General features: G+C 45.6%; 1 long non-coding RNA gene across 1 annotated transcript in view; it reads right to left on the bottom strand.

The window, feature by feature from the left end:
- LOC121816490 (uncharacterized) overlaps positions 1 to 18,972 on the bottom strand; it is a 109,524-nt gene that overhangs the window by 85,554 nt on the left and 4,998 nt on the right. The window contains exon 2 of the long non-coding RNA XR_006056115.2: positions 5,049 to 5,231. This is a non-coding gene — a long non-coding RNA (uncharacterized LOC121816490). The remainder of the gene's footprint in view (positions 1 to 5,048; positions 5,232 to 18,972) is intronic.

The raw sequence follows: 18,972 nt of genomic DNA, 5'->3' as shown, positions 1-18,972 counted from the left end.
GGATGATGCAGATGAACTTATTTGCAAAGCAGAAATAGAGACACAGACAGAGAGAATGGACATATGGATACCAGAGGGAGAAGGGAGGGGGAGGAACTGCGAGACTGGCAGTGACATAGACACACTCCTGCATATAAAACAGACAGCTAATCAGAGTCCACTGTAGAGCACAAGGAACTCTACTCAGGGCCTAGTGGCGACCTAAATGGGAAGGAAATCCAAAAAGGAGAGGGTGTATTTATATGTTTAACTGATTCTCTTTGCTGTTCAATAGAAACTAATGTAATATTGTAAAGCAACTCTACTCCAATAAAAACTAATTTAAAAATCTCCCAAAGAAAATTCTATATCTAGCGGGCTTCAAGGTAAATTCTACCAAAACTTTTTCAAAACGGGCAGACCTGAATAGACATTTTTCCAAAAAGAAGACATACAGATGGCCACCAGGCATATGAAAAGATGCTAAACATTGTTAACCATCAGAGAAATGCAAATTAAAACCACAATGAAATATCACCTAATATCTTTCAGAATGGCTATCATCAAAAAGACCACAGATAACAAATGTTGGTGAGGATATGGAGAAAAGGGAACACTTGTACAATGCTGGTGAGAATATAAATTGGTGCAGCCACTGTGAAAAATAGTATGGTGGTTGCTCAAAAGCCTAAAACCATATGACCTACCACATGACCCACCATGTGACCCACCATGTGACCTACCATATGACCCACCCTATGACCTACCATGTGACCTACCGTGTGACCTACTGTGTGACCCACCATGTGACCCACCATGTGACCCACCATGTGACCCACCATGTGACCTACCATGTGACCCACCCTGTGACCCACCGTGTGACCTACCGTGTGACCCACCATGTGACCCACCATGTGACCTACCATATGACCCACCCTATGACCTACCGTGTGACCTACCGTGTGACCCACCATGTGACCCACCATGTGACCCACCATGTGACCCACCATGTGACCCACCATGTGACCCAACAGTTCTACTCCTGGGTATTTATCTGAAAAAAAAAAAAAGCTAGTTTTTATGAAAAGATACATATACCTCAGTGTTCACAGCAACATTATTTACAATTGCCAAAATACAGAAACAATCTAAATGTTCATCAATAGATGAATGGGTTTTGCCTTTAAAAACTCATAGATATAGCCTAAGGTGACTCCCCTGCTGTAGTCTGGGGCTGGTCAAGGAAGTTTTTGGATAAGGTTTGAGTCCTTAAGGATGAGTAACAATTTGCTGAGTGAAGAGGGCAGAGGCAGAAAATTGAAACTGACATAGATACACTGGGCTTCCCTGGTGGCTCAGCTGGTAAAGAATCTGCCTGCAATGTGGGAGACCTGGGTTCAGTCCCTGGGTTGGGAAGATTCCCTGGAGAAGGGAACAGCTACCCACTCCAGTGTTCTGGCCTGGAGAATCCCATTGACTATCCATCGGGTCACAAAGAGTCAGACACGGTTGTGCAACTTTCACTGATACTGTGGATAAAATAGATAACTAACGAGAATCTACTGTGCAGCACTGGAAACTCAACTCTGCTCCAAAGGAAAGGCAATCCAAAAAAGAGAGGATTTAGGTAAACATATCATTGATTTACTTTGCTGTATAGCAGAAATTAACACAACAAAGTGACTTCCCTGGTGGTTCAGTGAATAAGACCCTAGGCTCCCGATGCAGGAGGCCTAGGTTTGATCCCTGGTCAGGGAACTAGATTCTACCTGCCTCAACTAAGACCTGGCACAGCCAATTAAATAAATATTTTAAAAAGAATAAGTTAGCAACATTGTAAAGCTGCTGTACTCCAATAAGAAAAAAAAAGTTAAAAAGATTATAAAAAAGATGGCAGCATTCCTGCAGTGGAACCAGCAGTCAAAAGCAGGAAAGTATTACCCCAAGTGTTCTGTAAGTCAGGGTACAGCTTGATGTGATCTGCTTTTGTTGAAGAACATTATGGAAGGCTGAAAGGAAGGCTGGAGTGATCAGCAGTGGCCACGGCACAAAAGGCATTGTGCACTCGGCTAAGGAACCTGAGCTTTCTTCCAGAGAGCCGGTGAGACTTTTCAACCCTACAGAGAAGGCAATCACATGCCCCTTTTGGATGGACTCATACCCCTGGCTGCAGTTAAGAGCGGGGTGAGAGTACAACCAGATGGGAAGCTGGAAGGCTAGGGAGCTTGAAGCTGTCTGAAAAGTGCAACATTTTCTTGGGGCCACGTATAACCCTCTGACTTCCTAAACTAACCGCACTTTTGTGAAGCGCCTGTCTAAATATTCTCTTTTGACGTGTATTAGCTATAAAGGTAGACGCTGACTTTGGCACAGAAATACGTTTGTGAGACAGATGGAAACGTTCCCTTCACGACTGCTTCTTGTTCCAGGCTTCCTTGCCAGGAGAAAAGAATCCGTGCTAGAAACGAGAAATTTAAAACTCCAAGACGTGCCATTTTGAAACTCTCCCTCTCTTCATACACAAAGCCATGGTATTTTACAGGTCCTGTGTTTTCCATTCATCTTTCCCTAAGTATTTATGATGGCTAACCCCAAACCAATCTTTAACAACTAGCTATTATTCTTGTTAACCATTCATGGTTAAATGGACAGAACCCAAATCTGGAATTTGGGCATCCCTGTTCTTATTCCAGCTTGGCTACTTACCAGCTGTGGGACTTTATATATGGCCCTTCAATATTTTGGATCCCATTTTTCAAAATTTCTTCAATGGGAAATATGTCCCAGTTTCCACCAGCATCACCTACATAAAGACATCGCCAATCCTGACTCCTTAATCTCAGGTTTCCAGAAGGATTAAACGCAACCATGGATAGAAAAACAGCTTGCTCTCGTCATTGGCAGGGGCTTCCCTCATGGCTCGTTGGTAAAGAATCTGCCTGCCAGTGCAGGAGACACAGGTTCCGTCCCTGGTCCAGGAAGAGGCCACGTGCCATGGAGCGACTAAGTCTGCGCATCACAAAGTCAGAGCCTGTGCTCTAGAACCTGAGCGCCCCAATGACTGAGCCCACATGCTGCAACAGCTGCAGCCTGGGCTCCACAGCAAGAGATGCCAGCACACTGAGAAAATCACACACTGCCATGAAGAGGAACTCCCGCTCGCCGCAACTAGAGAAACGACCGCATAGCAACAAAGACCCAGCACAGCCAAAAATAAATGAATATATATATTTTTAAAAGATAATAGCATATGAATAATCCTCAAATTGCAACGTTGAGACATTGGTCAAATTCAATGCCTGGCACCTACTAGTCACTGAGAGAATATTTGCTGAATGAAGACCAGGTCATTTATTACAGCCGTGTGCCCCCTGTGCTATTTGGATGCATGCTCTATGACATGGAAATGAGGAATCAATTTGTCCTGGTATTGCTGGCTTTCTGGCATAGAGTAGCCTAATGAACTGTGGGTATAAGCACTGAAACAGCTTTGGTTGTGTTATTATTAGGGACTCCAGATATGTCCTAAAACATGTGTATGATCTCTTAGAGTGGGCTTGGTTCGTTAATCATTGAATCCACTGAAAAACAAAGAGATCCTTTCATGCAGTATCTATCTGTCTATTACCATCATACTGATCATTTTCTTATTCCTCAGCTAGGTAGATCATTTTTGTCCTTTTTGCTCAGGGCCAAACAGTAGTTTCCATCACAGACTCCATGTCTTGCTTTTGTTACCCTAAATTGCTAGATTTTATGTCCTCCCTTCTTTCCATGTCTTGAGCTAGCTTTTCTCCCGTCAGGGATGCCAGATGCCTTTTTCACTAAGGACATTTTCTTAAAAAACAAACCAGACCAAAACAGACATAAATCCTTGATAAACAGGCCTCCAAACACAGCTAAGTAAAGGTGGTATACACAGAATATTTTCTTTTGCCTCTCTCCAGCTATGTGGACTACATGCAAATTCCTCTGTGGCAGACATTAGATTTCTGTGCTTTAGTGTTTAGCATAGGGTTCAGTACAGAGCAGAAAATAAATACTGGTGGAGAAAATAATCTCTTAAGAAGCCACCACAATGAGAAGCCCTTGCATCACAAGTAAGAGTAGCCCCTGCTGGCCCCAACTAGAGGAAGCCTGCGCTCACCAATGAAGACTGAGCACAGTCAAAAATAAATAAATAAAAGAGTGAATATTGTTTTAAATATGTCTCAGGACTTGACTTGGACACAGGGATAATTCTATAATCTATAGACCAGCAGCACTGACAATAGCTTGGAGCTTGTTAGCACTGCAGAATCCTCTGCCCCGATTTGAACCAATTAAATCACAACCTTCATTTTGATGAGATTGAGGCGATTCATTTGAGAACCACTGACCTTGTCCAATGCTTATGACCCTTAGCTGAAAACTGAATTGTCTAAAGAACTTAAAATATATATATACACACACACACACACACACACATATATATATTGCTATCAGGATCCCATAGATAGAGATTCTGATGTATTTGGTCTGGGAATGTTGCTTGGAAATTCAGATTTTTAAAAGTTCCCCATGTCACTCAACTGATAAGCCAAGGCTAAGAACCATTGATCTGGTCCAATTTTCTCATGTAAATAGAGAGAACTCTCTACTGAGCTCACATGCCACAATGACAGAAGCCTGCACACCTAGAGCCCATGCTCCACAACAGCAGAAGCCAAGAAGCCATCACAATGAGAAGCCTGGGCACCACAACGAGAGGGTAGCCCCTGCTCGCCGCAATGAGAGAAAGCCCATGCATCGCAATGAAGACCCCATGGCAACTTTTGACACCAGCACAGTAAAAAAAAAATATTTAAAAATATATATTAGATAGTTCTCTAAAACTGGATGGGCACATCTAGATATTCAACAGCACTTTATAGAGAATAGTGACTGAGCAACCTTTCATCTGCTGCTGCTTCCTAAATCTCTTCCCTCTTACATGCTTCCTAAAATGATCAATCTATTCCTGTATCATAGAATATCCAAGGTTCATAGGAGCCCCTAGTAGCCATTAGGCACTCTATGACTTTACTTACCACTCAGAGCTGATGAGTAGAAGGCAGACTTAAGCTGAAGGGATCAGATTCTATCTTCTAGGAGTCTGAAACGGGGACCAGGAGCAGGACTGATGGTCTTGGCTGCTGGCTGGTCCTCTCACAGGTGAATCCAGGATCCTTGGGGCCACACAGTCTACCCTGGGAATCTGGAGCAGAGAAGGGCTGTAAGGAAACAGAACAATAAATCAAGTACATGGCAAGAAGTAGGAACAGTGAAGGGGAGAGAGTCAATTTTTAGGTTTACTTATGGCTTCCAGTTCTTGTTTCCAGACCCTTCCCTGCTAAGCTCAGTTGCAATTCCATCCCATTATTTCATGAAACATTACTATTTATAATTTACCACAAGCATTTTTCCTTAAGTCAGCTCAAGTTGGGTTTAGCCTTGGCAAGCACAAAAAGTCCTAACTAATTCTGTCATCTTATTTCCCTGCTTAATTCTGATCAGCACTTTAGCACACATGTGGCATCAGTGAAACCCATAGTTAAGGGCTGAGCTTCGAGGCCATCCAGCTCAAAACAGGGATAAGGAATATCCGTATGTGATGGCAATTCTCTTTTTCAGTGAGGGCATTATTATTAAAAAAAAAAAAAAGTCATACAATTGAGGCTCTGAGTTAGACCTTTCCAAAAATAGCTACTGTTTAATCTTCTCAACATTATCGGCATGATACAGAAAACAGAACCTGGGTTTCAGAGTGGTTGACGGAGTTTCCTGTGGCTGAACATCTAGAAAGGGGGCATTGTTTGGATTCACGTCAGTCTTTCAGACTTTAAACCCATGCTTGGGGACCAGCAGGGATGGGTGGCAGGGAAGTGTGGCAGGTAATAAAGCTGAGTGAGGGAGGGAGGTGAGGGAAGAACAGCCTGGTTTGTCATCAATCAGGGATCTGATAACGGACCAGATCAACCAGAGCACCTCAAGTAATCCCCCCTTCTTCTCTTGAATGAGATAATGACTTTGGAATGTTTGGGGGTCACTCTCCCTGAAGACTGTATGTGTTCTTCTACCTGAGGACAGTGGACTGCATGGTGTCTTGCAGACTGTGGCCTCGATAACCCTTGTCTGAGACTATCTGCAGGCTGCAACCATGAAACACACCTTTCTGATGTGTGCTTTCTAACTCATCCTAGGACATATCTGAAGAGCGGCCTGCACCAGAACACTCCTTGTCCCTTAAAACTATCGACTGCAACTGTCCCCTGCCATTCTCATTCAGGCCTCCTTTTCATCTACCATTTGACTAAAAACCAAAAGGCTATGGGTTTCTCCCACAGTTCCAACCTCATGATAAGAAGTATAAGAAAGCAAATCGTCTTGATTGTATGAATTCTATTAGGGATGTATACCCAGTTCAGTTGCTCAGTCATGTCTGACTCTGTGACCCCATGGACTGCAGCACACAAGGCCTCCCTGTCCATCACCAACTCCCAGAGTTGGCTCAAACTCATGTCCATTGAGTCAGTGATGCCATCCAACCATCTCACCATCTGTCATCCCCTTCTCCTCCTGCCTTCAATCTTTCCCAGAATCAGAGTCTTTTCCAATGAGCTGGCTCTTTGCATCAGGTGCCCAAAGTACTGGAGGTTCAATTTAATCATCAGTCCTTTCAATGAATATTCAGGACTCATTTCCTTCAGGATTGACTGGTTTGATCTCCTGGCATTTCAAGGGACTCTCAAGAGTCTTCTCCAACACCACAGTTCAAAAGCATCAATTCTTCAGTGCTCAGCTTTCTTTAGAGTCCAACTCTCACATACATATGTGACTACTGGAAAAACCATAGCTTGGACTAGATGGATCTTTGTCAGTGAAGTAATGTCTCTGCTTTTTAATATGCTGTCTAGGTTGGTCATAACTTTTCTTCCAAGCAGCAAGCGTCTTTTAATTTCATGGCTGCAGTCACCATTTGCAGTGATTTTAGAGCCCAAGAAAAGAAAGTCTGTCACTGTTTCCATTGTTTCCCCATCTATTTGCCATGAAGTGATGGGACTGGATGCCATGATCTTAGCTTTCTGAATGTTGAGTTTTAAGCCAACTTTTTCACTCTTCTTCACTTTAATTAAGAGCCTCTTTAGTTCTTCACCTTCTGCCATAAGGGTGAAGCACAAGCTGGAATCAAGGTTGCCGGGAGAAATACCAGTAACCTCAGATACACAGATGACACCACTCTTATGGTAGGAATGTATGCTGCTGCTGCTGCTGCTGCTGCTGCTGCTGCTGCTGCTGCTGCTGCTGCTGCTGCTGCTGCTGCTGCTGCTGCTGCTAAGTCACTTCAGTCGTGTCCGACTCTGTGCAACCCCATAGACTGCAGCCCACCAGGCACCCCTATCCCTGGGATTCTCCAGGCAAGAACACTGGAGTGGGTTGCCATTTCCTTCTCCAATGCATGAAAGTGAAAAGTGAAAGGGAAGTCACTCAGTCGTGTCCGACCCTCAGCGACCCCATGGACTACAGCCCGCCAGTCTCCTCCATCCATGGGATTTTCCAGGCAAGAGTACTGGAGTGGGGTGCCATTGCCTTCTCCGGGAATGTATACTAGCCATTCACAAATATGAAAGCTCCAGTTCAGTATGTAGCAGGCCCATATGAAATGATTCTTGGTCTTTAGTTAAATCAGAGAGAGCCTAAGGCCCAAGCTTTCTATAGGCTGCACACCCCATTAGGGCTGAGATTGCTCTTGAGCACTGACCTTACATCAAGTGCTGTGTCAGGTGCTAACAAGTACGGATTTTCTTCTCTGCAGGGCCAACCCCTCCTGTCCATTCTCACTCAGTTTACAAAACACCTCTGCCCCGTCCTTTTGAAGCTTTTCCTGATCGCTCTGGCCCACCCAACTTACTCTGGGTGCCATCTTGAATCTGTATGCATCACCCTACGGCTGCACCTGTCATTCTGGAGGGGCGGCAAATGCATCTGTGTTCCTAGGAGTTCACTCTCCTGGACCAAAGCTCCTTGAGTACAGAGAGCATGCTTCAGCCAGTTCAGGATCTTCAGCCTCTTGCTCTGCGCTCAACAAGCAGTCCATGGTCATTTGATCATGCACCTCAACATGCCAGCTGTGTTGGTTGCTTTTACATCCTCATTTGGAAGGTGAAGACAACAAAGTCCACAGAGCAACCCCCTTTGCCCTTAGGTTACATCAGACCTAGGCTTAGAAACAAACGTACCCTTCCCATGAATGCGCACATTTTAATTTTCAGACTACCAATATATAAAAGGAATGCACACTTTGGTCTAGCAACTCCCTTCTAGGAATTTATTCTATGAATATAGTCACAAAATGTTTGTCAGAACATGTACAAGGATGCCCCTCGCTGCACTGGTTATATTAGCTAACACTAAACCGCTGTGGTCACTCATAGAGGGCCAGCATATGCCCCAGAATGACATCTAAAACTCTGATTTCATGGAAAGCATAATTCAAAAGGACTAAATATATTTACAGGCAAACGTATAATTATCACTACTGTAAACAAAGCATAATACTGAAGAATATGTAGAAGTATCCCTTCCCATGGAGAAGGGAACGGCTACCCACTCCAGTACTCTTTCCTGGGAAATTCCATGGACAGAGGAGCCTGGTGGGCTCTAGTCCACTGGGTGGCAGAGAGTCAGACATGACTGAGCGACTAACATGATACATTGGAGTTTCCCAGGTGGCTCAGTGGGTAAGAATCCGCCTGCAAAGCAGGAGACTCAGGAGATGTGGGTTCGCTCCTTGGATCATGACGATCCCTGGGAGGAGGGCATGGCAACCCACGCCAGTATTCTTGCCTGGGAAATCCCATGGGTAGAGGAGCCTGGCGGGCTACAGGCCTAGTGTGGCAGAGTCAGACACGACTGAGTGACTGCGCACACACATGCATCATAGCAGCTATTGCACTGTTCCTAATATGCAGAACCATGCAAATATTTTAATTCACTGAATTCTCATAACTATCATGAGCCCCATTTTACAGAAGAGGAAGATGAAGCAAAGAGAGGTTATCTTGTTCAAAATCAGAGCTGGAAAGTGGCAGAGCTGGGGTTAGTGCCATCTGAGAAACTGTTAAATGGGCAAATTCCCCACCTCAGTGGCTGAATCCGAATCTCTGAGAATGGGTCCCAGCAACCTGTGATGGAACAAGGTTTCCAGACATCAGGTCAGAGACGCCCTCCTCTAAGCCATTTTGCTTCCCCAGGCACACTATTTCTAAAGGAAACACAAAACTCTATTAGCTGTTGAGAGACTGTGCTTAGAAGAGGGGGTGGGGAAGACAGTCACTTTAACTTTGTTACTTATTGAACTCAGATGGTCTAGACCTACCTATATTGTATTACTTCCATTTTGATTGGTTTTAAAGGACAAATGAACTCACTGGGTAGGAGGATTATGGGCCATTTTTATATGTTTGGTGTTTTCTCTCTACTTCTCTTTATTAAGACAGTAAGAAAACAAAGTTAACCTACATATGCTTAAAATTTTTTTTTTTTTTACAAAGTCCCCCTTGGAAACATCCCAGGGAAGATACCAGGAGAGCTCTCCCACCGGAGATTTGAACCTTGCATCTGCCTCGGGGAAAGCATCTCCTGGCAAAACAAATGATTCTTTCACCACCTGAGGAGCTGCCCTCCACCCCTTAAATTGGTCGCATCCATCACCGTCAGCCCAGACGTGGTTGCTCTTCAATCCTGAGCCCCGGTGTGATAATTGGCATAATTTCCCCGAGATAATGTGGAGGTTAATGAGCTACAGGAAGCTTCAGGCCATCCACTTTCATTTTCAGCTCAGGCAACTGGGCTTTGATGAGAGTAGGGGGAAATCTACCAAAAACAAGAATGAAGAGGTCACAGGAGAATGTGGGTGCAGAGTGGAGACCAGAGTGGGAGAGAGGGGTCCTCCCAGCCCATCACTGATGACATTGCTCTGGATGGAAGCCCCCTCCTCCTCTCAGCTTTCTGGGAGAGTCTCCATCCAGGAGGCGGTGCGGTGCACCCCAGCACATTGCAACCCTGTACTAGGCTTAGTATTTCTTGTTATTTGCTCATTAAGTCATATGTGACTCTTTGTGACCCCATGGGCTGTAGCCTGCCTGGCTCCTCTGTCCATGGGATTTTCCAAGCAAGAACACTGGAGTGGGTTGCCATTCCCTTCTCCAGGGGATCTTTCCAACCCAGGAATTGAACCCATGTCTCCCATGCTGGCAGGTGGATTCTTTACCACTGAGCCATCAGGGAGGCCCTAGTATTTTTTCAGTTCAGTTCAGTCGCTCAGTCATGTCCCACTCTTTGCGACCCCATGAATCGCAGCACACCAGGCCTCCCTGTCCATCACCAACTCCCGGAGTTCACTCAGATTCACGTCCATCGAGTCAGTGATGCCATACAGCCATCTCACCCTCTGTTGTCCCCTTCTTCTCCTGCCCCTAATCCCTTCCAGCATCAGAGTCTTTTCCAATGAGTCAACTCTTCGCACGAGGTGGCCAAAGTACTGGAGTTTCAGCTTTAGCATCATTCCTTCCAAAGAAATCCCAGGGCTGATCTCCTTCAGAATGGACTGGTTGGATCTCCTTGCAGTCCAAGGGACTCTCAAGAGTCTTCTCCAACACCACAGTTCAAAACCATCAATTCTTTGGTGCTCAGCCTTCTTCACAGTCCAACTCTCACATCCATACATGACCACTGGAAAAACCATAGCCTTGACTAGATGGACCTTTGTTGGCAAAGTAATGTCTCTGCTTTTGAATATGCTATCTAGGTTGCTCATAACTTTTCTTCCAAGGAGTAAGCGTCTTTTAAGTTTCAGCTTAGGACTGTTCAAAAAATTAAAAAATAAAAATGAAATATCTAGAAGATGATCTACCTTCTTAGAATTTCTGAAGCACAAGAGAATGTTTAAGGCTCTGTGAAATTCAGCAGTAAGGAAGTAGGTTTAGTGTTGATTAATCTAGAGTAGTAATCTAGCCTAGATCATCCAGGCTAAATTCACTATGGAAACTTGTTTTAAAATTTTTAAGTTCACCTTCTGGTTGCTTCTAAGAGAGTCAGAGAGTTGTATTGTATTCACTGCAGTATAACCGGGGAAATTCTAATACAAACAAAAGTAAGGTCTCTAGACTAGACTGTTAAAACCATGAATGCATTCATTTATTTAACAATCGACAGGCTGTGTGTGCCCTACAGGTAGGTACTGGGGCTGGGAACCCAGAGATGAAAGCAATACTGTATCCACCCTGAAAGCCTTCACAGTCTAGAAGGGAGAGAGGGATATAAACAGAAAGGATGCCAGAGAAAAGGCTGTGGGAGAGGCAAGTGCCTCCAGCTATGAGAGTACAGGGCGGAGCTCCTGCCACAAGAACTAAGGACAGGAACTGGGAGCTCGGTAAGGGGTGGGGAGTCCCCAGGGAACAGGAGCTCAGCATGGGCTTTCCCCCCAGATGACCAGGCTCTGTCATCTATCAGCTCTGTACTTTTAGGCACTGTATTTATCCTTCTGAACTCAGGTTTCTTTAACTGGAAATGGATCAGTAAGAATACGGAGCTTATAGGTCTGGCCCGAGGACTGAACACACATCACTTACTCAATATGATGCTCTGGGGTAGAGGAGAAGGTTTCGGGTGCAAAGGTGCATTCCTCAGGTCAAGTACTGAGGAGGCACAGGTGGCTGACAGTGGCTGTACAGGGGGGCGAGGGACCGCTGACGAGCATCTGATGAATGCCCGGACAACAGGGAGGGGAGAGAGAAGAGGGCATACAGCACGTTCCTTTGCCCCTTTCTACTTTTGGGGGTAATGTGTATGAATATAGGGCTTCCACGGAGTGTATGAATATAATTAACTTTCCATCAAACCAGGGTAAAGTAGGTTGAATAAAGTGCAAAGTGAAAGTTCTCAGTCACATAGTCATTAATTTGACTCTTTGCAACCCTATGGACTGTAGCCCGCCATGCTCCTCTGTCCATGGGATTCTCCAGGCAAGAATACTGGCATGGGTAGCAATCCCCTTCTCCAGGGGATCTTCCTGACCCAGGGACTGAACCCAGGTCACCTGCACTGCATGTAGATTGTTAGGCTGAACAGCGTCTCCTAAAAAGGTGTCCCAGGAGTGCAAAGTGGGCCTTAGGAAGCATCACTACAGATGAAACTAGTGGAAGTGATGGAATTCCAGCTGGGCTATTTCAAATCCTAAAACATGCTGCTGTGAAAGTGCTGCACTCAATATGCCAGCAAATTTGGAAAACTCAGCTGTGGCCACAGGCATGGAAAAGGTCTGTTTTCATTCCAATCCCAAAGAAAGGCAATGCCAAAGAATGCTTAAACTACCACACAGTTGCACTCTTCTCACATGCTCACAAAGTAATGCTCAAAATTCTCCAAACTAGACTTCAAAACTGTATGAACTGCGAACTTCCAGATGTTCAAGCTGGATTTAGAAAAGGCAGAAGAACCAGAGATCAAATTGCCAACATCCACTGGATCATAGAGAATTCCAGAAAACCATCTACTTCTGTCTCATTGACTCTGCTACAGCCGTTGACTGTGCAAAACACAACCAAGAATGGAAAATTCTGAAAGAGATGGGAATACTAGACCACCTTACCTGCTTCCTTAGAAACCAATATGCAGGTCAAGAAGCAACAGTTAGAACTGGACATGGAACAATGGACCGGTTCCATATTAGGAAAGGAGTACATCAAGGCTGTATATTGTCATCCTGTTTATTTAACTTATATGCAGAGTACATCATGCAAAATGCCAGGCTGGATGAAGCACAAGCTGGAATCAAGATTGCAGGAAGAACTATCAATAACCTCAGATATGCAGATGACACCACCCTTATGGCAGAAAGCAAAGAGGAACTAAAGAGCCTTTTGATGAAAGTGAAAGAGGGGAGTGAAAATGTTGGCTTAAAACACAACATTCAAAAAACTAAGATCATGGCATCTGGTCCCATCACTTCATGGCAAATAAATGGGGAAACAATGAAAATAGTGCCTTTCTTTTCTTGGGCTCCAAAATCACTGCAGATGGTGACTGTAGTCATGAAATTAAAAGACATTTGCTCCTTGGAAGAAAAGCTATGACCAACCTAGACAGCATACTAAAAAGCAGAGGCAGTATGTCAATGACAAAGGTCAGTCTAGTCAAAGCTATGGTTTTTCCAGTAGTCATGTATGGATGTGAGAGTTGGACTACAAAGAAAGCTGAGGGCTGATGAATTGATGGTTTAGACCTGTGGTGTTGGAGAAGACTCTTGAGAGTCCCTTGGACTGCAAGGAGATCCAACCAGTCATTCCTAAAGGAAAACAGTCCTGAATATTCATTGGAATATTGGAGCTGAACCTCCAATACTTGGCCACCTGATGCAAAGAACTGACTCATTAGCAAAGACCCTGATGCTGGGAAAGAGTGAAGGCAGGAGGAGAAGGGGACGACAGAGGATAAGATGGTTGGATGCCGTCACTGACTCGATGGACATGAGTTTGGGCAAGCCCTGAGAGTTGGTGATGGACAGGGAGGCCTGATATGCTGCAGTCCATGGGGTCACAAAGAGTTAGACAGGACTGAGTGACTGAACTGAACTGAGTTTGAACCCCAGTACCTGTGAAGGTAACATTATTTAGAAATAGGGCCTTTGTAGTTGTAGTAGCTAATTAAGATGAAGTCATTAAGTCAGGCTCTAAATCCAATGTCTGGTACCCTCACAGGAAGAGGAAAAAAACAGACACCTTTGGAAGGAGGCTGTGTGAAGACAAGAGGCAGAGATCAGAGAGGCAGGCAGCTGTGAGCCAAGAACACTCTAGACTCTGCCACCAGCAGAAGCCACCGGAGAATCAGGGAACTGACCTCTCCTCAGGCCTTCTAGAGGGGACCAGCCCTACCAACACCTTGATTTTGGACTCCTGGCTTCCTCAACTGTACCCAACTCCATTTCTGTTGTTTTAAACCACTCAGTTTGTAGTGCTTTGTCCAGCAGCCCTAGGAAATAACTTTACAGGGTTTCTCAACTTGGACACTGTTGACATTTGGGGTGGAACACAGTCTCTGCTGGGAGGCGGGGGCCACTGTTCTGTGCAGGTTATTTGACAGCAACCCAGCCTCTGTCCACTGTAGCACCACCATGGCATGACAAATGAGAATGTCTCAAAATATTGCCAATACATCCCAGGAAGGGGGAGCTCGAGGGGCAAATCTCGCCTGGTTGAGAACCATGGCTTGCTTGCTCACTCGTTTCTTTATTCGTCCATATCATTCACTTATATTGATAATTTTCTATAATATTTACATAGAAATGAGTATGGACCAGGTTATCTCTTTAGGCTCTGGGAATGCAATGGAAACAACAGTCTTTATGTTCATGAAGCTTACAGTGGAGTGGAGAACAGAGTCTAATCGATTAATCCACAAACCCTTACCAAGTGGGATAAATACCCCAAATCAAGTGACCATGGTTCTAGACAAAGGAGCCTGCCTTAGATGGTGGGCCCAGGGGTTTGGTGGAGGTCTGAGAAATGAAAGGTTGCCTAGGCACAGATGATGAGGCAGATGAGATTCCCAGGTAGTGCAAAGGCCCTGGGGTGGAAAGGAACATGGGGAAAAGGGCAGAAAGATAGTGGCTGAGGGAAGTGGAGGGCAGGGCCCAGGATCTGGCCTGTATCCCAGAATCAGATCTGGTTACAGGGCAGAAAGAAAGAAATGCCCCAGCAACAGACAGAAAAGGCCCCCTGGGAACTCCGTCATTCATCTCCAAGGTAATTCTGAGGCAACTGGCCATTGACTCCCCCTGCCCCCCGACAAAGCGGGGCCCTTTCTGCCATATGGCTGAAACCCCCCACGTCTGTATGGGACACAGGTAGACGCACAGTTTCTGGGAAGGGCTGTCTGGCTTTTTATGGTTTAATGAAGAGATGTGCAGGGGGCATCAAGTCAGGTAATAAAAAATGCTCAGAAATCTATATTTATGCCCTGTAGCTCTCTGGCAAAAATAGCATATTGTCCTACAAGATGGATGCAGCCAGCTCCTTCCAGGGAGTACCATTCTCCCCAGAAGGCCCTTTGGAGACGGATGTGCTGCCTCGTGGCCCAGGACTGAGCTCTGGGGAAGAGCCCTGCTCAGCAGGCATTGGATCTGGAACAAGCTGCACCCCTATTCCTGCCACCCCCATCTCCACTGCCCTCATTCTGCACTGTTGTATGGACACAAGTCTGACCACAAGGCTCCTGGGCAGAGGACCTTAGCATGAAACACTGATGCCCGACCTCTGGGTCTGCAGCTCATGAGGGAGGACCCCCCACTCCTTGGGTTCTTAGCTTTCTTTTCTGTAAAATGGAGTGAACAGTCTCTGCCCTGGATTTGCCAAACCTCTGATCTAGGTCAGAGAAGAGTCCCACGTATGAACTACTCCAGAAGTCGTGACATGCTTCACAATACAGGAGGCCGCAGGCCCTGGTACATGTGTGGACATGGCACCTAGGGTCCATATAGATTCAGGGTTAAAGCTTAATTTCCTCAGCTACCAGCTTTAAGACTCATCTGAAAAAAGGGAATAATCATACTATCATAAGCATGTGTCCGAAGGAGTAAATATTTAAATATGGAGGCCTCCTAGCACATCCTTGACTCAATGCCTAGCTGCAATTACTAACGTAACTGTGGCCCTTGGGAAGTTGTAAAGATGGGAAGGGCTTCCCAGGGGGCCCTGTGGTAAAGAGTCTGCCTGCCAATGCAGAGATGTGGGTTCAGTCCTTGAGTTGGGAAGATCCCCTGGAGGAGGAAATGGCAACTTACTCTAGTGCTCTTGCCTGAAGAATCCCATGGACAAAGAAATCTGGTGGACTACAGTCCATGAGGTCGCAAGGGGTCGGACACAACTAAGCAACTGAGCGCACACACAAAGGATGGAAAGGAATACAGGCTAACCTCCTGGAGGCTGCGGAACTGGTGTCCAGGGCCACGTACACTGAGGGCCTCTGACAGTCACCTGGGCAGGCTCCCGGCTTGAAGCCCCTGCAGCCTCTTCCATCCCCAGCACACACAGCAGCATCCCCCACCTGGTCCATGGGCCTTCCCGGGATGCCTCTCATACCTGCTCCAAACTCTCCTTCCTCCCTTGCTGCCTCTCACGAAGGCTGTGCCATGGAGCGGGCCTCCTCCCCTCAATTCAGGGGACTTGGTCACAGCTGTCCCCCTGGGCAGAATCTCCCCATCCCTGCCAGCGGAGGTCAGCTCCTGCATTTCTCTGCTCCCTGAGGATGCTGTCTGCCCTTTCTTACAATTTCTTACCATGTCCTTCTTAACCCTTCGTCCATGTGGTACAGCCTCCCCAGAACCTTCTCCATTTACCTGTCCACCTGCCTAGACTGTGACCTGGTGGGGGCTGGGTCTGAGCGGGTTCTCACCACATCCCTCTCAGGGTCTCTCCTCGTTTCCCCCTTCCTCAAAGACCATCTCATCATCTCGACACCCTTACCTGCCAAGAGCTGTGCTGGGGATAGATTCAGAGGTGAGCCTGGCTGTCAGCCCTGCCTTCAAGGAGCTCACATCCCCTTATGTTTGGGTGGTGGGGAATGGTGGTGGTGGGGAGTTACTATAGGAAAAGATGAGATATTATCAGGTCACTACAGGCTCCATGCTGAAAAATAAAAGCAGAATAATCCTGTAGGGACTTCCCTTGGTGGTCTAGTGGCTGAGACTCTGAGTTCCCAATACAGGGGGCCCAGATTCAATCCCTGGTCAGGGAACTAGATCTCCCATGCTGCAACTAAGACCCAGTGCAGCCTAATAAACAAGTCTTTAAAAAAAGAAAAAAAAAAAAAAAGAATAAGCCTGCAGAGAGTATCATGAGAAGCTACTTTAGAAAAGGGAAACCAGGCCCCACCCAGTGTGCTGGGGACTTGGCAGGGCATCCTGGATGGGCTGTCCAATCTCTTTTCAAATCCCAGACTCTACCCCTGGCCCAGGAAGTCAATCCAAGGCAACCTGTGCCCCTTCAGCAAGAGTGTTAGTTACTCAGTTGTGTCTAACTGTTTGTGACCCCATGGACTGTAGCCTGCCAGGCTCCTCTGTCCATGGAATTCTCCAGGCAGGAATACTGGAGTGGCTTGCAATTTCCTTCTCAGACGTTCTTCCTGACCCAGGGATCAACCCTAGGTCTCCTGCAGGCAGATTCTTTACCTGCTGAGCCACCAGGGAAGCCCTTTGTTTCCTAGCCTGCTGTAATAATTACTACCATCTTCATGGCTCAAAACAAGACAAGGTAACAAAGGTCTGACATGCCCTGATCCTGGACCTATTCCACTGGGACCTGGGCCAGCCCAGCAGTTCAGTCGCTCAGTCATGTAGGCCTCTTTGAGTCTGAAGCACACCAGGCTTCCCTGTCTATAGTCAACTCCTGGAGCTTGCTCAAACTCATGTCCTTCGAGTTCGTGATGGTATACCAACATCTTATCCTGTCATCCCCTTCTCCTCCCGCCTTCGATCTTTTCCAGCATCAGGGTCTTTTCCAAATGAGTCAGTTCATTGCATCAAGTGGCCAAAGTATTGGAGTTTCAATTTCAGCATCAGTCCTTCCAATGAATATTCAGGACTCATTTCCTTGAGGATGGACTGGTTGGATCTCCTTGAAGTCCAAGGGACTCTCAAGAGTCTTCTCCAACACCACAGTTCAAAAGCATCAATTCTTTGGTGCTCAGCTTTCTCTATGGTCCAACTCTCATATCCATACATGACTACTGGAAAAAATCATAGCTTTGACTAGACGAACCTTTGTTGGCAAAGTAATGTCTCTGCTTTTTAATATGCTGTCTGGCTTAGTAATAGCTTTTCTTCCAAGGAGGAAGCATCTTTTAATTTCATGGCTGCAGTCACCATCTGCAGTGATTTTTGAAGCCCAGGAAAATAAATTCTATCACTGTTTCCATTGTTTTCTCATTTATTTGCCATGAAGTGATGGGACTGGATGCCACGATCTTAGTTTTTTGAATGTTGAGGTTTAAACCTGCTTTTTCACTCTCCTTTCACTTTTATCAAGTGGTTCTTCAGTTCCTCTTCACTTTCTGCCACAAGGGTGTTGTCATCTGCTTTTCAAGTTATTGTTATTTCTCCTGGCATCTTGATTCCAGCTTGTGCTTCCTACAGCCTGGCATTTTGCATGATGCTCTCTGCATATAAGTTAAATAAGGAGGGTGACAATATACAGCCTTGACATACTCCTTTCCCAATTTGGAACCAGTTCATTGTTCCATGTCACATTCTAACTATTGCTTCTTGACCTGCATGCAGGTTTCTCAGGAAGCAGGTAAGGTGATCTGGTATTCCCATCTCTTTAAGAATTTTCCACTGTTTGTGGTGATCTATATAGCCAAAGGCTTTGGCATAGTCAATAAAGCAGATGTTTTTCTGGAACTCTCTTGCTTTTTCTATGATCCAGTAGATGTTGGCAATTTGATCTCTGGTTCTTCTGCCTTTTCTAAATCCAGCTTGAACATCTGGAAGTTCACAGTTCATGTATTGTTGAAGCCTGGCTTGGAGAATTTTGAGCATTACTTTGCTAGCATGTGAGATAAATGCAATTGTGTAGTAGTTTGAGCATTCTTTGGCATTGCCTTTCTTTGGAATTGGAATGAAAACTGACCTTTTCCAGTCCTGTGGCCACTGCTGAGTTTTCCAAATTTGCTGGCATTTTGAGTGCAGCATTTTAACAGCATCATCCTTTAGGGTTTAAAATACCTCAACTGGCCTTCCATCACCTCTGCTAGCTTTGTTTGCAGTGATGCTTCCTAAGGCCAATTTGACTTTGCATTCCAGGATGTCTGTCTGTAGATGGGTGATCACACCATCGTGGTTATCTGGGTCATGAAGATCTTTTTTGTATAGTTCTTCTGTGTATTCTTGCCACCTCTTCTTAATATCTTCTGCTTCTG

The sequence above is a fragment of the Ovis aries genome, chromosome 14, assembly GCF_016772045.2.
Source record: "Ovis aries strain OAR_USU_Benz2616 breed Rambouillet chromosome 14, ARS-UI_Ramb_v3.0, whole genome shotgun sequence".
In the NCBI taxonomy this organism is placed as follows: domain Eukaryota; kingdom Metazoa; phylum Chordata; class Mammalia; order Artiodactyla; family Bovidae; genus Ovis; species Ovis aries.
This window is presented reverse-complemented; position numbering and strand designations above follow the sequence as displayed.